The sequence below is a fragment of the Lathyrus oleraceus genome, chromosome 6 (genome assembly GCF_024323335.1).
Source record: "Lathyrus oleraceus cultivar Zhongwan6 chromosome 6, CAAS_Psat_ZW6_1.0, whole genome shotgun sequence".
In the NCBI taxonomy this organism is placed as follows: Eukaryota; Viridiplantae; Streptophyta; class Magnoliopsida; order Fabales; family Fabaceae; genus Lathyrus; species Lathyrus oleraceus.
The window spans coordinates 112,245,563-112,251,910 of record NC_066584.1 but is presented as its reverse complement, the minus strand read 5'-3'; the positions used below and the strand labels follow the sequence as shown (position 1 = coordinate 112,251,910).

Sequence of the window (6,348 nt, the reverse complement as noted above, 5' to 3'; positions counted from 1 at the left end):
ACTTTGAACTTAAACCTTCGTTGTTGCAGGCTGTGCAACAGAACCAATTCTCTGGAAATCTTACCGAAGATCCAAACCTTCATTTATCCGTATTTGTCCAATACGCTGATACTGTTAAAGCTAATGGTGTCACTTCAGAGGCAATTCGACTTCGTCTTTTTCCTTTCTCATTAAGAGATAGCGCTAGAAGATGGCTTCAATCTCTTCCTTCCAACTCAGTCACCACATGGAACGAGTTGAAGAAAGTTTTTCTTGCCGATATTTTCCACCAAGCAAAACAGCTATGTTAAGAGCCCAGATAAACGGATTTAAACAGAAAGACAACGAGTCTCTTTTCGAAGCATGGGAAAGATACAAAGACATGATGAGACTTTGCCCACACCATGGTTTGGAAGACTGGTTAGTAATTCACACATTTTATAATGGTCTCTTATACAACACAATGTTAACAATAGACGCCGCTGCAGGTGGTGCACTAATGAACAAACCTTATGCTGATGCTTACCAGCTTATCGAGAGCATGGCCCAAAACCACTATCAGTGGGGAACCGAACGAACAACAGTGGAAAAACCTCAACCGAAAACTGGCATGTACGAGATAAGTAACCTTGATCACGTCAATGCAAAAGTGGATGCTTTAGTCCAGAAGATTGAAAGATTAAACGTATCACCTCCAGCAGCCGTGGTTGCTATAACTCAGAATTGCGAGGTCTGTGGAATCCAAGGCCACACTCCTGCGGAATGTCAACTCTTGACTGGAATCCAAACAGAGCAAGTAAACTATGCTCAAGGAAGCCCCTATTCGAATACCTATAACCCAAATTGGAAGAACCATCCAAACTTCTCATATAAGAGTAATAATGCTTTATACGCACCTGGACAGTCTCCAAATCAATCCCCATCTATACCTCCAGGATATCAGAAACCGAATCCTAACAATAATACCCCTAGAAAATCCAACTTGGAAATCATGATGGAAAACTTTATAGCTTCCCAACAATAAACCAATAAAGATTTCTTAAACCAGAACATACACACTGGCGAACAACTTAAACAACTAGCAAGCAAAGTAGATGCCTTGGCTACCCATAACAAAATGCTGGAAACGCAAATATCTCAAGTAGCTCAACAACAAGCACCTACCGCTGCACCAACTGGTACATTCCCTGGACAGCCCCAACCCAATCCGAGAAGCCAAGCTCATGCGATTATATTGAGAAGTGGAACGGAAGTGGAAGGACCGTCTGACCCAAGGATAGAAAACCAAAACCCTGAGAAATCCACTGAGGAAAGTGAACCTAAGGAAAAGGAAGAGAGTAATAAGGAAACCCTAGAAAAGAAGGAACCTTATGTACCTCCACCACCTTACAAACCACCTATACCTTACCCTCAAAGGCTTGTTAAAACCAAAGATGTAGGCCAATTTAGAAAATTTGTTGATCTCCTTAAACAATTAAACGTTACAATTCCGTTTACCGAAGCTATTACGCAGATGCCCTCATATGCTAAATTCTTAAAAGAAATTCTTTCTAATAAGAGGAAACTTGAGGATAGCGAAACCGTTACACTCCCTGCCGAATGTAGCGCTATAATCCAAAACATGCCCCCTAAACTCAAGGATCCGGGTAGCTTCTCTATACCCTGTCACATAGGAAAATTTGTCATCGACAAAGCCTTATGCGATTTAGGAGCCGGAATTAGCGTTATGCCCTTATCCATATGTAAGAAACTGGAGATGGGAGAATTAAGACCGACCAAAATGTCTGTGCAATTAGCAGATCGTTCCATCAAATATCCTGTAGGAATCCTTGAAAACGTTCCCGTACGCATAGGTCAGTTTTACATTCCCACTGACTTCACAATTATGGACATTAGAGAAGATGATACGACACCTATTATACTAGGAAGACCATTCTTAGCAACTGCCGGTGCAATCATAGACGTAAAACGAGGACGACTCACCTTCGAAGTAGGTGAAGAAAAAATTGAATTCATTCTTTCCCAATTCTTGAAAGCACCTGCAATAGAAGATACATGTTACTTCATGGATATCATCGATGAATGCATAAAAGAAGCAGAGTCAGGAGAAGACAAACCATCAGACTATCTTTTAGAGGACAAATCTAAACAATGCCTAGCAATAACACCAGATCCTACGCAGTGTCTTAACAAACCAACCCCTGATTTGAAAACACTTCCCAAAAATCTGAGATATGAATTCCTAGACTTAGAACTTGAACGACCTGTGATAGTTAATGCAGATCTAGGAAGACTCGAAACAGAAAAACTCCTACATATCTTAAGAAAATATCCAACTGCACTAGGATACCACATCACCGATCTTAAAGGAATAAGCCCTTCTATTTGTATGCACCGCATCATGTTAGAAGAAGACTGTAAAACCTCTAGGGAACACCAGAGAAGACTAAATCCGATCCTAAGTGAGGTAGTAAAGAAAGAAATAACCAAGTTATTAGAAGCAGGTATTATATATCCTATATCTGACAGCAAATGGGTTAGTCCTGTACACGTTGTACCCAAGAAAGGAGGCATAACCGTTATTGAAAACGAAAAAGGAGAAACTATAACTAAACGAATCGAATCGGGATGGAGAATGTGCATTGATTATAGGAAACTAAACAAAGCAACCCGAAAAGATCATTTCCCTTTACCATTCATTGACCAAATGTTAGAACGATTAGCTAAACATTCACATTTCTGTTATTTAGACGGTTATTCAGGCTTCTTTCAAATACCAATTCACCCTGATGACCAAGAAAAGACAACATTCACATGCCCTTTTGGTACCTTCGCGTATAGACGAATGCCGTTTGGTCTGTGTAATGCCCCTGCAACTTTTCAAAGATGCATGATGGCAATATTCGCCGACTTTCTCGAAAACATCATGGAAGTATTCATGGATGACTTTTCTGTATACGGACAAAGTTTCGAAGAATGCCTTGAAAACCTGGAAAGAGTTCTGGAGCGATGTGTAAAAGTAAACTTAGTACTTAATTGGGAAAAGTGCCACTTTATGGTACAAGAAGGAATTGTTTTAGGACACATCATCTCGAACAGAGGAATTGAAGTAGACAAAGCCAAAATAGAGGTAATCGAAAATCTTCAACCCCCAAGAACCGTGAGAGAAGTACGAAGTTTTTTAGGACACGCCGGTTTTTACCGACGATTCATCAAAGACTTCTCTAAGATAACTAAACCCTTAACCGGACTGTTGATGAAAGATGCTGAATTCATATTCGACGATAACTGTTTAAAAGCATTTCAAACTCTTAAACAAGCATTGATCTCCGCACCCATTATGCAGACACCAGACTGGAATGAACCATTCGAAATAATGTGCGATGCCAGTGATTATGCTGTAGGTGCTGTTTTAGGACAAAGAAAGGATAAAAAGCTTCACGTTATATATTACGCTAGCAGAACCCTGGATGAAGCGCAGATGAATTATGCCACAACCGAGAAAGAACTCCTAGCAGTGGTATTTGCGCTAGATAAATTTCGTTCTTACCTGGTAGGAGCCAAAATAATAGTTTACACTGATCACGCTGCTATCAGGTACCTTTTAACAAAAAAGGATGCTAAACCTAGACTCCTAAGATGGATCTTGTTACTACAAGAATTCGACTTAGAAATCAAGGACAAGAAAGGAACTGAAAACGTAGTAGCAGACCACCTCTCTAGACTTGAGAACCTTGAACCAGAAAGAACATCCATTAATGATGATTTCTCGTATGATAAACTCATAGCTACTTTGGAAGAGAACAACTCCGACATGCAAGTAGAAACCACCTTAGCTATATCTGTCATACCTTGGTACGCTGATCTAGTCAATTATTTAGCTGCCGGAATAGTTCCACCTACTTTATCTTACCAGCAGAAGAAACGATTCTTCCACGACATAAAACACTATTACTGGGATGATCCCTTACTTTTCAAAAGAGGCCCCGATGGTATTTTCCGTCGATGTATACCCGAAGAAGAGGTAGAAAATATAATCCAACACTGTCACTCTGCGCCTTATGGTGGTCACACAAGTACATCCAAGACCTGCTCTAAAATCCTACAAGCTGGCTTTTATTGGCCAACTATATGGAAGGACGTACATGCGGCTATTAAGGAGTGTGACAGATGTCAACGCACGGGAAACATATCTAGACGTGACGAGATGCCACAAAAAGGTATTTTGGAAGTAGAGGTTTTTGACGTGTGGGGGATAGACTTCATGGGACCCTTTCCATCCTCTTTCGGTAACAAATACATACTCGTGGCAGTTGACTACGTATCAAAATGGATCGAAGCTATAGCTTCCCCAACAAATGACACCCGAGTAGTAACTAGACTCTTTAAAAATATAATATTTCCGAGATTTGGCATCCCAATAATAGTAGTCAGTGATGGTGGATCACACTTTATATCCAAGGTACTCGAAAAACTACTACTTAAATATGGAGTGAGACATAGGATAGCAACACCTTACCACCCTCAAACCAGTGGACAAGTGGAAGTATCTAACAGAGAAATCAAGCAAATACTAGAAAAAACGGTCGCCACTTCAAGGAAAGATTGGTCATTGAAATTACCAGAAGCTTTATGGGCATACCGAACTGCTTATAAAACTCCCATAGGGACGACCCCATTTAAGCTCATTTATGGAAAATCCTGTCACCTCCCGGTAGAATTAGAACATAAAGCCTATTGGGCTATTAGAAATTTAAATTTGAATTATAAAGCCGCCGGTGAAAAGAGAATCCTTGACATAAACGAATTAGAGGAACTCAGAAGAGACGCCTATGAAAATGCCAAAATCTATAAAGAAAGAACAAAACAATGGCATGACAAGCGTATATCAAGGAAAGTCTTCAAGCAAGGCGATGCAGTACTTTTATTTAACTCTAGACTAAAGTTATTCCCGGGAAAACTACGATCCAGATGGTCAGGACCTTTTCATATCACTAAAATCTTTCCCAGTGGAGCGGTAGAAATAAAAGGACAATCTACAGAACCGTTCACCGTAAACGGGCAACGTCTGAAACATTATCACTATGCGGAAACCAACGAGGATTCGCAAATTCTACACTTAGACGAAACGCCCCCAGGACTCATAGACTATATTTAACAGTTTCTTTGTCGAGCTTGCGACATTTAAACAAAGCGCTTAGTGGGAGACAACCCACAAATTAATCTGTTATTTTATTATTCTATTATTATTATCATTTCCCTATTTTTCTCTTAATTATTTCTTTTAATTTCTATTTAGTATTCATTATTGATTTATTCAAAAAGAAAAAAAATATATATATATAATAATAATAATTCTTTTCTTCTTTCGGCATTTGGCCAAATCCTGACTTAAACTCATGTTTCTTTTCTCTAGTTAACACTAACCAGATGGGACATTTTGATCGTATGGGTATCAAGTTCAGAGGAATGGCTCAGAAACGAAAGTTTGAAGAACTAGCCGCTAGAGAGATGCTACCTAGTTTATATGCTGATGATTGGGCTATGACTGCCCTTGGACTGAGACAGAGTGTCCTGTTTTTGCTGAATCAGATAGGATGGGAGACCTCCCCTATCCTGAGACATTTCACCACCTACCGGAGACTCACACTAGAATTCCTTAGTTCATTAATCTATCTACCTAGCCATGGAAAAGGAATTAGCAGAGGTTTTATCCAGTTCAGAATGTTCAATATGGAGTACCAATTTAATATTAGAGACTTCACCAACCTTTTGGGTTTTCCTACCTCCTTTGATACATTCACTGTAAGCCAGGAAGAACTTTTTGAATATAGAGAGCTTGAACACTTTTGGGGTAAGCTGACTGGAAATGATGAGCCCGAAGAACATGAGTTTCTCTCTGGAAACATACATAACCCGGCTTTTCGCTATTTCCATAAGATCCTGACCCACACTTTATTTGGGAAGAAGCCAAATAGTACTTCAGTTTCACGTGATGAACTCTTCATCATATTTTGTGCTTCCCAGAACCGTCCAGTAAACGGTGCTACTTTTATGTTAGCTAATTTGGACCACCTTATCCAGGACGAGCGAGCACCCATTAGAATAGGCGGTTTGATCACTATGATAGGTAATGCTATTGGACTACGTCAGCCTATGCTTGACCTTAACCCTTTTTGTGGCATTACTACTATGAGTTTACCCTTCCTCTTCAACACTATGTTTATAGCAAACATAGGGTCTGATGAGTTCGAGCTTATTATTGATAACCAGGTTCTCTGCCTATTCACCATGCCCGATCCTAGAACTAGTGTTCATAATCAAAGGAACTGGCTCTATAACCTGAATGAAACCCCAACTCCGGCTGGA

The 6,348-nt window shown here is 39.9% G+C and overlaps 1 pseudogene; it reads right to left on the bottom strand.

Annotated features, from left to right (window-relative positions):
* Positions 1-290: 290 nt before the first annotated feature.
* LOC127099032 (uncharacterized) lies at positions 291-390 on the bottom strand (annotated as a pseudogene).
* Between the last annotated feature and the right edge of the window lie 5,958 nt (positions 391-6,348).